The sequence below is a fragment of the Mastigoproctus giganteus genome, chromosome 1 (genome assembly GCF_048544385.1).
Source record: "Mastigoproctus giganteus isolate SK-2022 chromosome 1, ASM4854438v1, whole genome shotgun sequence".
NCBI classification, from domain to species: Eukaryota; Metazoa; Arthropoda; class Arachnida; order Uropygi; family Thelyphonidae; genus Mastigoproctus; species Mastigoproctus giganteus.
The window spans coordinates 201,732,103-201,746,758 of NC_143575.1; the positions used below are offsets into that span (position 1 = coordinate 201,732,103).

At 36.6% G+C, this 14,656-nt stretch overlaps 1 protein-coding gene across 3 annotated transcripts in view; it reads right to left on the minus strand.

The window, feature by feature from the left end:
* LOC150091451 (monocarboxylate transporter 10-like) overlaps positions 1 to 14,430 on the minus strand; it is a 243,362-nt gene extending 228,932 nt beyond the window's left edge. For all 3 annotated transcript variants that reach the window (XM_090384019.1, XM_090384013.1, XM_090384006.1), the window contains exon 1: positions 14,319 to 14,430. The gene's annotated coding sequence lies outside the window, so the exon portion shown is untranslated. The remainder of the gene's footprint in view (positions 1 to 14,318) is intronic.
* Between the last annotated feature and the right edge of the window lie 226 nt (positions 14,431 to 14,656).

Sequence of the window (14,656 nt, forward strand, 5' to 3'; positions counted from 1 at the left end):
AATCCAAAAAGAAAAAAAAATTAGTCAAGAAACACTTGTGATGAACTGAAGATGACAAATGAAGAGCAAGATAAACACTGACAAGGACAAAACTGAGCATAATGAGTTATGCAGAGCCATCAGAAAGAGACACAGAGAGGACATAAAAAGATTTAACTGAAGAAAAATATAACAAGCATTAAAGGAAAACAAAGTACTTAAATCAGCAGTCATACAGAAAGACAAATGATACTGAATCTGAAGAATAGTGATGGGGTACTTATAAACAGCAGAGAAGGCATAATTCAAATAGCAGAAGACTACTATAAAGTATTATATAAGGAGCAAAGGAGTGGGGAAGATGGATCACAAATAACAACACATACGACATACCTGATAGCCTTCCTGATGAGGCAGAACAATGCATTGAAGAAAATGAAGAATCAAGAAGCCCCAAGCAAAGATGAAGTTATTGTAGAGTTGTTAAAATTAAGAGGAAGAGACATGGTATAGAAACTGCCAAAATTCTTCACAAACTAAGGATCACCTTCACATAATATCACAGATAATGGAGAAAGCAAATGAATATAAAACACTCCATAATAGTATATCTGTGGCTTAATGCAAGAACACCCAATGTCAATTTTTGGTCAAAATCAGATAAGCTAAGGAATGATCTCACGGAAATGTGAAGTTTTCTATGCAAGAACAACCAATGTCTTAACTATAACAGAACCTTGAGTATTGAGATCCCTTGAATCAATGTCATGTCAGCAACCTTGAATAGTTTCAATGCAATAACAACTAATGTAGACTTTGGTGAAGCATCTCGAATAATTCTCAATACTAGAACAGCCAATGTCAACTTGAGCTATTTTACCACCATAATGTACTCAATGCTAGAACAGGCAATGCCAACTCTGGTTTTTGCTACCAGAATGCACTGCATTTGTTTTGTGACTGTGGTAGGTTATAGGGAGTTGGCATTTATTTTTTAAAAGTACTCTTGCCTAGTGTTTGTTATTGTTAAGTTTACTATTGTGGAACAATGTTTTCAAGAGCACAGCGAATGATAGAAACGTGTCAGAATGCAGAGAACAAAGAGTAAGGTAAGCACCGCTTTATTCTATTTAGTTATTTGTTGAATTTTCACCATAGCTTTGCTATGGTATTTTGCCATCCAAAAAGTAACACAATTTTTTTCTACTTTTTTTGTAACTTTTTTTTTTTTTTTTAACCAATGCTTTAGAAATATACATAAAATGTGTTAGTGTAATAGTGAGGTAACATTTACATCTGAATACTGAATTTTCATTTCTAGAAAAGAATACTACATTTGCCACTATTTATAATTCTACAGAGGCTACTGCTATTGGGTCAGCTGCTTCCACATCAACTCCTTCTTTAACTGGATGTAATGATTAACGAATAAATAAACTCATATTCTATCTTTTAATGATAGCTAATGTGAAATTGATCACTAATCATGATAAATTGTTTCTTTTCCAGATTTAAGTCCTATGCCTAAAAATAAACAAGAGAAACTTTATGTGAGGCAGGCACGGCTAGTTCTCCTGGTCTCCCTTTTGCAGATAGTTCTGAATATAACAGCTCAGAAAGTTTAGATTTTTCTGATTCTGAGAAAGTATGCTTAAAGATTCTGAACCAACAAGGAAGTGAAAATTACTCTTCTAAATGGGCTTGTAATGTTCGAAAAGTAGCTAGGATGGAAGGTAAAAAATACATGTCTACAAGGAAAAATGAAACTCGATAAGGAATTGAAACCACCACGTGCTTGCTGAAGAAAATGTTTTAAAATATTAAATGAAGATGACCGGGAAAACATATTTAAAGATTTTTATAAGCTATCAAGTGAAGCACAAAATCAACTAATAGTATAGGCAACTCAGTTGAGGAATACCCTAAAAAGACAATACACTTAAGGTGAAGAAATTCAGAAAACGCAAGCAGGCACTCCTTTTTTTCAAGGAAGTATTTTTTGCAGAAAGGAGGTATGTCAAACAATGTTTTTAAATACACTGGCTATGATCTTAATGAAAGTTTGAGTAATTGTTGAAAATAAATGTGTTTATTTTGATGTCCGTGTCTTTTGGTAAGGGTAGACACGGGCATCAAAAACAGATATCAGATGAAGCCCAGAAGAGAATAATAGATCACATAAGACGATTCCCAGATTACTTGTCATTATTCAAGATCTCACACAGAAAAAAAAATCTAAATCCAGACTTATGAATATCTAAAATGTATAGATTATATAAAACAGATTGTGAAGAACATAACTTGAGGTATGAACGCGAGGCCATTTACCAGAAATCTTTGTTAAAAATTTTAACTTGTCATTTCATCAACCCAAGAATGACATTTGTGGCAAGTGTGGCAAATTTGAACTTCTACTTAAAACATCAACTCTAGAAGAAGGTTCTAAAATTGAAGAGGAAAAGAAAGTTCATTTGAATTTAGCAGGATCTAGCAATGAACAGAAGAGGATTGATAAACAAAAAAGTAGAGAACATCCCAACATTTATTTTCTTTGTTTTGATTTACAGAAGTGTCTGCCAACATTGTTATACAGCAGAATAGTTTTTTATACAAGATCATTATGGTCTCTGAATTTAACTGTGTACTCTATCACCAACCCCAAGTAATCTGCTGAGTGTTACCTGTGGGATGAACGCATTGCCAGACAAGGGGACAATGAAATTACTTCATGTGTTCGCCAGCACCTTCTGTCACTAACTAAAGGTGTAGAGGAAGTCAATATGTTCAGTGACTCTTGTAGTGGCCAGAAGAGAAACATCAATTTCACACCAATACTCCTCAATATGTTTTCTGAGCTACAAGGTTGCAAAAGTCAGCTGATGGTGATTAATCAGAAGTTCCTAGAGCCTGGTCATACTCACGGGAAGGTTGACTCCATTCATGCAGCCATTGAGAAAACAAAGAAGACCACAACAGCAAAAATCGAAACACCAGGAGACTGGACAAACTTGATCCGGCTAGTTCCTAGAAAACCACCGAAAACAGTTGTAGAACTTGGAAAAAAACAAATTCTTGAACTTTAACAAACTTCTTCGTGCATCTTACGTGCACAGGAAACAAAACACTTTAGAAGATTAAATGGTTACAATATAGATGTGATTCTCCTGGAAAAGTATTTTATAAGCTTTCCTTCAGGGAACAAGAAGAGTTCCAGACATTAGATTTATTAAGAAATCAAAATTTGTCTCCAATTAACACCAAGCGAATCCCAATTTCAGCAGAAAAACTTAAAAGACCTGCAGTTGTTACTGCCCTTTATACATCCTCAGAGTAGGCCGTTTTACCAAAATCTGCTGGGTGGTCCTCCGGGAGACAGTCTTGAATACCTACTAGATGAAAGCTCTTGTTTGTTTGTTATTTGGTTTTTAGGAGCATTAGCAACTAACGCCATATTGCTCCAGGATATGCGGTGGTCATTCCCTGACCTTTCTACATCCTCCATATTTGGTGGTGACGGGCTCGAACCCAGGTCTAGAAAGCTCTTGTGATGAAACTTAGGATGTAATGTAACGTAATGTTTCATCTGTTAAAGCTAATTTTAATGTTCAGTGTAATGTAATGTTTAATGTTGTGATTTGTAATAAAACGATAAAAAAGCATTATAAAACTAAAAAAAGAAATAGTTTACTTTTTATAAAAATAAACCACTAACCCATACCTCTCCTTTAAACAACAAAACAGAAAGGTGATAAATTCTGTAGAAATACACTGTAAAAATAACCAACGTATTGTTAAATGATTGGATGTCGTTAATGCTAAAACAACCAATGTCAATAATTCAGAGATTTTAAATGCTATAACAACTTGAAATGTCAGAAATGGTGACAATTGTATTCAGTATTATTAGTGTAGAGTGGAAAGTATAGCAAAACAGTAGTTTTGGTTTTAAAAAGATTGTCAGTTTAGTATGGAATGTCAATTGCACATTCCCAGCAATTAAAATTGTTGACATTGGTTGTTCTTACATTAAGCCAGAGATATATGGAGGGAGAACAGATTGACAGGTCTATTGGATCCTGTTGAAAAATGAATATAGGTAGGTTCACCAATGTTCAAAAGGGTAAGTTGATAAGCATCAAGAAAGGATTCAATTAGTTTACCTCTCTTTATTATTATTATTGCTCTTATATGACTTCTCCCTGATTGGGGGTTCCACCTCGTGACGGGTATTGCTACCAAGTACACAGGGTGGTGGTTGTTATGTCTGGTGTTACTGTTGGTCGAGGAACTTTCTGACTATCCTACAGGTGTTCAGGATTGCGACTTTCTGGAGTTCCTTGTAGGTGTTCGCTGGGAGACCTATTGCTGCTAGGCTGTTATGTAAGGTCTTTGGCACCATACCTGTGGTTGACATGATGATCGTTACCTATTGCATATGCCAAATATCCTTGATCTCCTCTCTTAGGTTCGTGTACCTCCTGAAAATGCTACAATAATAATAATAATTATTATTATTAGCCATATGGTGCAAGGAAGCCTGAGGCTTATGCTGCACCAGCCAAAAAAAAAAAAAAAAATTTTCTGAATTACCCCAAGAGAGAGAGAGAGAGAGAGAGAAGTAGAAGGAAATCATGAAAAAGAAGAATGATGATATCCAGCTCAGGACCCTGGGTGTGCCAAGCCCATACTGACGAGATGTGAGCCCCTGGGGTAAACTTCTTGTCAATGGTTGGAGAGCCGCACATCAGATGATGACCACTGAAATCTCCGAGTAAGCAGAACGGAGATGGTAGCTGTTCAATTAGATTGTCTAGGTCATCTATGAAGAGAATGATAAATTAGGAGGAATATATACAGATGCTATTGTAAGAGTGATGCCAATTACAATGCACACTGCCACTACTTCAAAAGGAATCTGAAGAGCAATATGTATGGATGGTACGTTGCTTCTAACAAGAACTGCCACCTTGCCATGGGATGGTGAGTCAATACTCCTATCTCATCTGAAGATAGTGTAATTTTTAATGATAGCACACGTGAATTTAAATAAGTTTCCTGTAAAGATATGCCTGCTGGTTCATAACAGTTGATGAGCTCATGTAAATCATCTTTTGTATTGTGAAAGCCTCTACAATTCCACTGAAAGATTCTTTCCATTAAGCGGTTTTCTTGGTTGTTTTTGTTTCTGACTGCTTTTTAGTTGTGACTCGTTTGTATCGATCTATTTTCGCTTTGTCTTTCTTTGGAAAGAAGGGGCATGTCATATCCATCTCATCGGTCACATGAAGTTTTATTATTCCATCATCTGATTCAGTGTTGAATCCAGGGGAGTGACTGGAGGTGAAACTAACCCCTATGTAATAAAATCCCCCCCCAGTGAAAAATAGTAATATTTATTAGCATTAGCATTAGTAGAGGCATATGATGCAAGAAAGCAAACTTATGCGGCATCAGCCAAAAAAAACAAACAAAAAAACCCTCCCATTTCGCCCTTCCATTCGTTCCAAATGCCTGTCCAGCTCAGCCTTAAATTTATTTAGGCCACCAATCAACTACCCACTGGCTAAAGGCAAATTTCCGCAGATCTATTCTACAACTGCATTCCTGAACTTGAAACTGTAACCCCTCAGATTCTTAATCTGAGCAAGAGTAAGAATCCCATCAGCATTCAGCTTGCTCAACCCATTCAAGGTTTTGTACAACTCAATCAGATCACTTCACAGGTGCTTACTCTGCAGGTGCTGCAGTTTGCAGAATTTAAGCCTTTCTTGGTAAGAGCACCAATTTGTTCCCTTCACCAATCTTGTTGCCTTTTTGTACTCATTCTAGCAACTCTACATCCTTCCTAAAATGAGGCCTCCAGACCTGTACACAGTACTCTAGGTGTGGCCTGACCATTGCCTTGTATAATGGGATAATCACCCCCTGTCCCTGCTAGCAAAATTCCTATATATCATTGACAAGACTCCATGACCTGCTCTGGCAGCCCGTCTGCACTGCTCAGCAAACTTCATATTTGACTGCAAAATTACCCCCAGGTCTTTTTCACTTCCCACTTCCCTGAGTGTAGTACCACACAGTTTGTACATTTCTCTTCAGTTATTGCTACCCATATGCAGTACTTTGTATTTGTCAATGTTAAACTTCAGTTCTCACTTCTCAGCCCATTTGGTCAACTTATCTAGATCCAGTTGGAGCAGCATACTGTCTTTACTGTCGATAACAACCCTGCCAATCTTTGTATCACCTGCAAATTTCGACATTAAACCTGATATACCTTCATCAATATCATTGATAAATATACAAAACAACAATGGGCCCAACACCGAACCCTGGGGAACTCCACTAATAATATTTGTTCATTGATTACCACTCTATGTTTTCTCCCACTCGACTGTCCCTTTATCACTTGTAGCAACTTACCCTTAATGTATAACCTCTCCAATTTGTACAGCAATCTTCCATGTGCAACAGTATAAAAACTTTCCTGAAATCCAAGTATATGATATCAAAATTATTTTTGGCATTCTGTTTCTTTGTGACCACATCATAGTATCCAATCAAATTGGTCAGAGAAGACCTCTCTTTAACAAACCATGCTGTGTATTAACTATCACTGCAGTCTTGTATAGATGATCCTGCAATGCTTCTTTAACCAGTGATTCCATTATTTTCCCTAGAACACAAGTTAAACTAACAGGTCTATAGTTATCTGTGTCACCTTTTGAACCCCCCCTTTTGTGAATTGGTAATACATTTGCACACCTCCAGTCCATGGGTACCTCCCTTGAGTCCAAGGAAGCTCTCATAATTATGGCTAAGGGTTTGCTTACTTCCTTTGCCTCCTTTAATATAACTGGATAGATACCGCCCACCCCATGTGCCTTTTTTTAGGTTTAACTTCAACAATTTCTCCTCCACTTTGCTCTCAGTTATTACAAAATAACTTAGCTCCCTGTTAAAATTTGATTAACTTCTGGCACTCCCCGCATTGAATAACTCCTAATATGTGAATGTAGATGCAAAATACTCAGTTTATCAGCTACCTTAGCATGATCATCGATAGTCAACCAATCTATGTTAAGTAGTCCAATCTGATTCATCCCTTTCCTTCTAGAATTTACATAAGTAAAGAACTCTTTGCTGTTTCTCTTTGCATCCTTTGCCAAGGATTTCTCATAATCTGCCTTCGCCTGCCTAACCTCCTTTGTGACTTGATTATAGATTAGCTTATATCTGCTATAGGCTTCTGTGTCACTTGATACTTTACATGCATCCCATACATTTTTCTTCTCTGCCATGAGCCTCATTAGTTAACCTGACATCCATTTAAACCTAAACCTTGAACAGTATTTCTTAGTCGGAATGAAAAGCCAGTAGCCTCCATAATTAAGTCCCTGAAGACTTCCCATTTAGAATTCAATGTTGGTAACAGCATCAATTATCCCACTGTACAGAATTTAAAAACTGTCTGTGACCCCTGTAGTCACCTTTACAAAAGTACAAGCCCTTCCCTTTAGCCTTGATGGTAGTTACATCTTTAAGTAATTCCCACATTAGTACATTGTGATCACTGTCACCCTGTGGTTCCTTTATCTGCAAATTCTTAATGCATGAATAATCACTGCTGATAATCAGATCGAGAGTATTACTCCCTCTGGTTGGCTCTCAAACATGTTGCTGTAGAAAGCAGTCATCCAATAAATCCACAAAAGTCTTGCTAGTGTGTGAGTGACGAAGCCACAAGTTCCAGTCAATATCTGGAAAGTTAAAATCCCCATCCCCCATTATAAGACATTCTGATTTAGTGGCCCACTCTGCATAACTGCTCATTATACTCATCAGATTTATTAGATCTATCCTATAACACACACCTACTCTCATTTTTGCTTTCTCAGTGTTTATGTCATACCAAAGAGACTCAACATTGCATTGTGCACCAACATCAACTGGATGCACTTCCTTAGATTTTATGTGTTTTTTAACTAACAGAATAACCCCTTCTCCCTTCCTGTTCACATTGTACTCCCAAAATTCCAATTCTGTACTGCTTATGTCTGTGCAACACCACAACTCTGATAACCCAACAATATTTGCCTTTCATGTCTTGACTAGCACTTCAAGCTCATCAAATTTATTAACTATACTCCTAGCATTGGTGTAAATGCAAGTATACATGGACCTGTTTCTTCTCTTAGTTACCCTAACACAGCTCATATATTTATTTGTTCCACTATGTCTCCCAGCAGTCCTGGAAATCTCCATTGCCTTGCTTTCCAGGCTGATGCTCATTGTAATAGAAGCAGTGCAAGAATCACTTTTACCTCTGCCTGTGGCAACTATTAACCTTTTAGTCTGTGTATCCCCCCCCAAGCTAGCAATTTTCTGACCCACCTAACATTGCCTGAATAGCATCAGCAAATATTCTTGCACCATTTCTATTTAAGTGTACCTCATCCCTGTAGAAGCAGTCTCTCCTGTCAACAAGCACAGACCAGGCTGAAAAAAGTTCTACCCCCTTGAGTTTTGCACAATCTCTCCTGGACTGAATTGATTGACAAGGCTCTCCTCATATACTCCCTCCTATCGTTTCTGGGCAGAATTGCACTTCCACATTCAACCCTAACTCATGAGTATTAATATTATATTAACATTCTTTAAAATATTTCGGACGTTGAAATTTTAGCCACATTTTTTGTTTAATTTTAATTGAAATTTTCTTCTTACTGTGCTCTTTAGGGGCCATATTATCAGTTTACACAATGTTGTAATTATAAAATACAAATTCAATAAATTTTTGTCAAATAAGCACAACACAAAAATTCACATCAACTAAGTTTGGTACACAATGAAAATAAACTCCTAAAATTCAAAAGACACGAAATTTTCAAAATAATTAAATGAGCAATATTTCTGGCTGCACAAATTGTAACTAAAATCCATAATTTCAAGTGTTGGCATTTTAGTTTTATGGTTTTCAGGTTCCTTTTATTTTCACACAAACCATCTCTTGATAGCTTTCCACACAAACTACTTGCGACTAATTCTTTGTTTGTATATTGCAAACAAAACAACAACTCGGTCGCAGGCTGTGAATAGGTCTGCCTGATTTGGTTCCCTTAATGACGAATGCTATTGTAATTAGAGGGTATCCGGAGCTTTCAGGGGAAGGGCTAAACGACGTATAGACAGAGAGAGAAGTCTACAACAGTCATTATTTCAATCGTCGGCAATTCCGCTTTGTGGTTTTCACATTCCCTTTGTTTATTTCATGGCAAAGTCTACTTGTGGCTAATTCTTCCTTTGTATACTGCAAACAAGGTTTGATTGCAGCTTATAATATTGCAAGAAGATAAGCTTAGAAAGCCCGAACGAGTTATCAGAAAAATTAATAAATGAAGTAATTGATACAAATGCAAAGAAGAATAAGATTATTATAATACTTGCATATTTGATTATGATTTGTATGATTTTTTTGTAAATTTTAATTGGTGATTTTCATATTATTAAACTGTGATTATTGTCAGTAATGTAATTTTTGGGAATTGGCTATTAGTATTTAGATGTTAAATAATAAATATTTCCTTTTGTTTTCTCATATTCTCTTATTATACATCCATAAATATACAGATTTGTTTGTAACATATACATATGTTGTAAATATTAAATAATAATAAAAAATATACACATATACCTCCTGAAGTTAACATTCTTCCCCTGGTGCATGTACCCCCAAAGTTTACATTCTCCCCCATTGCAAACACTATGGATTCAACACTGCTTCCATTAGATTCCAATCCAATGGTTCAAGCATGGCTGAGAAATAACCACAATGCACCAACAATAAGGTAGTGGTAGTGGCATGTGATGCAAGAAAGCAAGTGTATGAGCTTATGCAGCATCAGCCAAAAAAAATAAAAAAATCACACCATTCCCTCCAAATGCCTGTCCAGTTCCTCCTTAAATTTATTTAACCTGTCAACTTCCACAATGACAGATGGAAGTTTTTTCCAGCAATTAACCACCCGCTGGCTAAAGACAAATTTCTGCACATCTATTCTGCATCTGTCTTTTCTTAATTTGAATTTATGCCCCCTTAGGTTCGTAATCTGAACAAATGGAAGGATTTCATCAGAATTCAGCGTGCTCAACCCATTCAAGGCCTTATACACCTCAATCAGATCACCGCACAAGTGTCTAGTCTCCAGCCACTGGAATTTGCTGAACTTAAGCCTCTCTTGGTAAGAGGATCCCTTCATTTCCCCTCACCAGTCTTGTTGCCCTACTCTGTACATGCTCAAGTAAATCTACATCCTTCCTAAAATGAGGCCTCCAGACCTGTACGCAGTACTCAAGGTGTGGCCTGACCATTGCCTTATACAGAGGGACAATCACCTCCTTCTCCCTGCTAGCAAAATTCCTATATATCATTGACAACACCCCATGACCTGCCCTGGCAGCCTGTTTTTGCATTGCTCGGAAAACTTCATATCTGACTGCACAATTACTCCCAGGTCTTTTTCATTTTCTACCACCTTAAGTGTAGTACCACACAGTTGGTACGTTTCTCTGGGGTTACTTCTACCCACATGCAGTACTTTGCATTTGTGAAGGTTAAACTTCAGTTGCCACTTCTTAGCCCATCTGCCCGAATTATCTAGATCCTGTTGCAGTAGCACACTGCCATTACTGTCATTAACAACCCTGCCAACCTTTGTATCAATTATTTTTTGCATCCAGTTCCTTTGTAACCACATCATAATATCCTATCAAATTTGTCAGACAAGACTTTCCCTTAACAAACCCATGCTGTGTCTGAATTATTGCTGCAGTCTTGTCTAGATGATCCTCCAATGCATCTTTAACCAGTGACTCCATTATTTTACCCGGAACAGAAGTTAAACTAACTGGTCTGTAATTACTCGTGTCACCCTTCGATCCCCCTTTGTGAATTGGGGATACATTTGCACATCTCCAGTCCGTGGGAACCTCCCGAGTCCAAGGATGCGCTCATAATTATGGCTAAGGGTTTGCTTAGTTGCTTTGCCGCCTCCTTTAATATAACTGGATAGATCCCATCCACCCCAGGTGTTTTCTTATGTTTAACTTCAACAATTTCTCCTGCACTTTGCTTTCAGTTATTACAAAATCATTAAGTATCCTGCTACAATTTGATAACCTTCTGCCATTTTCAAACCTTAATAATTCCTCATGTGTGAATGTAGATGCAAAATACTCATTCAGTTTGTTTGCTATCTGAGCAGGATCATCAACAGTCGAACCATCGATGTCAAGTGGACCAATCAGATTCATCCCCTTACTTTTAGAGTTTATATAAGTAAAGAAATCCTTGCTGTTTGTCTTAGCATCTTTTGCCAAGGATTTCTCGTAATCTGACTTTGCCTGCCTAACCTCCTTTGTGACCTGATTACAGACTAGCTTATATCTGCTATAGGCTTCTGTGTCGCTTGATAATTTATATGCATCCCATGCATTTTTCTTCTCTATTATGAGTCTCATTAGATAACCATTTAGGCCTAAACCTTAAACAATATTTGTTAATAGGTATGAAACTTTTAGTAGCATCCACGATTAATTCCTTGAATGCTTCCCACTTAGAATTTACTGTTGGTAACATCGTCAGTTGATCCCACTGTACAGAATTTAAAAACTGTCGGAGACCACTGTACTCACCCTTACGAAAGCAAAAACCCTTTCCTTTACCCCTGATGGTAATTAAATCTAAGTAAATCCCACGTCAGTACACTGTGATCACTGCCACTTAGTGGTTACTTTATCTGCAAATTTTTAATACACGAATGATCACTGCTGATAACCAGATCAAGAGTATTACTTTCTCCAGTTGCCTCTCGAACATGCTGCTGCAGAAAACAATCATCCAATAAATCCACAAAATTTGACTAGTGTGTGAGTGACCAACCCACAAGTTCCAGTCAATATCTGGGAAGTTAAAATCCCCCATTATAAGACATTCCGATTTACTAGCCCACTCTATTTCTCTGTGCAATTGTTCATTGTACTCATTCGAGTCATTAAAAAAGGAAAATAAAAGATTATGATGATAATCAAGTAGCAATTTGGAAATATTTAAAGAGAAGGATATTAAAGAAAGAATATCAATAAAATATATTTAGTTTTTATTTTTTGCCTTGTGGGGGGGGAGGGACATTAAGGAGAGTGGGAACTGTTTGTTAAAATTTTTGAATCCCACCACTGGTGACAGACAGTATTTTGTAAACTGCAAATTGTGCATGCAAAGTTGTGAATTGATTGATTCATTGAATCAACCAATGATTCAATGAACATCATGAATGTTGTTGATCGAATGATCAACAAGGCACAAGTTTAAAGTTTAAAATATTTCAATTAAAACTTGTTGGAAAGTTTTTTGCATAAGTTATCTTACATACTGAAGATCAAAGGTGAGGTAAAACTATATTAAAATTGTTTTTTAGCCTCTTATAATTATTTCTCTAGGTGTCCCAATACTTTGATAACATAGTGTACATCATGTTTCAACCAGTGGAATTCGCTATACTCAGCTAATGGCCACTTATTACATACACTTGGTTTCACTTTAGTTCTTGAATTTTTTGCCTTGACCTGCCCTTATAACTGGTTCTGTCTGAGCACAGCTTGGCTTCAACTTATTACTATAAGCAAAATGAATTGTTAAGTGTTAAGTCAGCAAACAGATTCATGCCTGGACTAATGCAAGAGTTCGCTGGACCAGGTGTAGAACCCATGCATCACTGTTTATAGGGCACTCTGACCCAGACTGATAAGTGATGAATGCCACCAGTGCTAATTATGTAGATGGGTAAATATTGTTGGGAGCAGCCAGAGCCTAGTGCAGTTGGTCTGAATAAATATAATTTAAATGGTCAAGAAAAATTATTAGAACAAAATTCAGCAAATGAAATTGTTAATTTTATTTACTTATTATTTTTGGTTTGTACTGTATAAGCTTGATTTCCTTGCATCATGCTGTCATTACTTAGGCTACAGTAAAATTTTCAATTGGCAACTAGGCAAAAATCCCACTTGATAAAATATTTCTTCACCCATCTAGGAATGGTATATTGCTAGTTCCTGACTAGAATTCACGGCTTCATTTCTTAACCTTGGATTCATATTTCAATAAAATGCCTCTACAATGAAATTAAATACAGAATATATAACTTAAGGTACTTATTTTGACTTTATTTATTCAAACTGGATAAAACATACTGTTTATATATCGATGAAGTGAAGTGATTTTTATACAAGTAATAACTGATTATATAATATATATTAACCCCGGGGGCTCACATCTGGTGAGTATGGGCTTGGCAAACCCATGGTCCTGAGATGGATATCATCATTCTCTTTCTTGGTGATTCCTTTCTACTTCTCTCTCTCTCTCTCTCGGGGATCTTTTTTTTTTTTTTTTTTTTGGATGGTGCAGAATAAGCTTTAGGCTTCCTTGTACCATATGGATATTAATAATAATAATAATATATACTTCGGCACAAGCGAGACAAAAAAAAAAAAACAACTACACGCACTTTTCATGATAATAATTTATCAAATACACAATTATTCCTTGCCTGGCCGTGCACCTGAATGGAACATAACTGCACGCGGGGCGCTTGAAACACCGTTTATTCATATATATACATTTAATTCTTAGCTTTCTTTCGCTGAAATGAAAACGGTGTTTTATATTATCCCTTTTTTGAAATTCCTTCAACTGGATGCGTTTTTTTCACTCATCTTTTTTTTTATATTTCCCATTGCTCAATATTCACCTTTGCGTGCGGACCCCCAACTGAAAAAGGGCAATGCATCTTCCCCGTAGTACTCTGTATTGTGGAAAAGACGGATTACGGTTGCTGGTTGAGCAGTGTTTATACACTCGCACGAGTACCATAAACAGAAATACGTTAACACGATTCGCGTCTGTCACATATCAGATCACTTAGTTAAACCAAAGTAAACGAAAACATTACATCACATTTTAGAGAATACTGCTAGGGTAAGGCAAAGGGATTTAATTTTATTACTGAAATAAAAACTTAAAAAAGTAGCGTCTGTCAGACACTGCGTGAGCGAGCTAGGATTTTCAAAGGTGCTTTCATTTATAAATAAAAGTGTAGTGTTCGAATTTAAATAGTTAAAAATTCATTTGTGATCGATAATATCAGTGATTTATAATATTATTATATTCTCAGCTTCCATAATCCTGAATACCATTAACAGATGTAAACGTTCAGAACTAAAATGATACTTTTACATTATGCAAAAAAAAAAAAAAAAAGGCAAACCCGCAAACTTACCTATATAGGGAACTTCCCGTTGCAAGAAAAAAGATCCATCAGCTGATTATGCTCGAAATCCGACAGAGGTCACTGCTCAAAACTGAAACAGAAATGAAGGCCAAGGTCAAGGTCATCGTAGAAAAGCAATTGTGGTGATTATTGAGTTGTAGATGCACTGCGCCATAAATTCCCGCAGTAAGCGAACCATGCTGCGGTTTACAGAAAATAATAGTGCGAAAGTGTGTATGTTGTATTAGAAAACAATATAGGACGGATGCACCCAATGCATCATAAAGTGCTTCTCTTTTGTAGGAGGACTTATTTATTTGGAACACGTTACATAGCGTGATACTTCA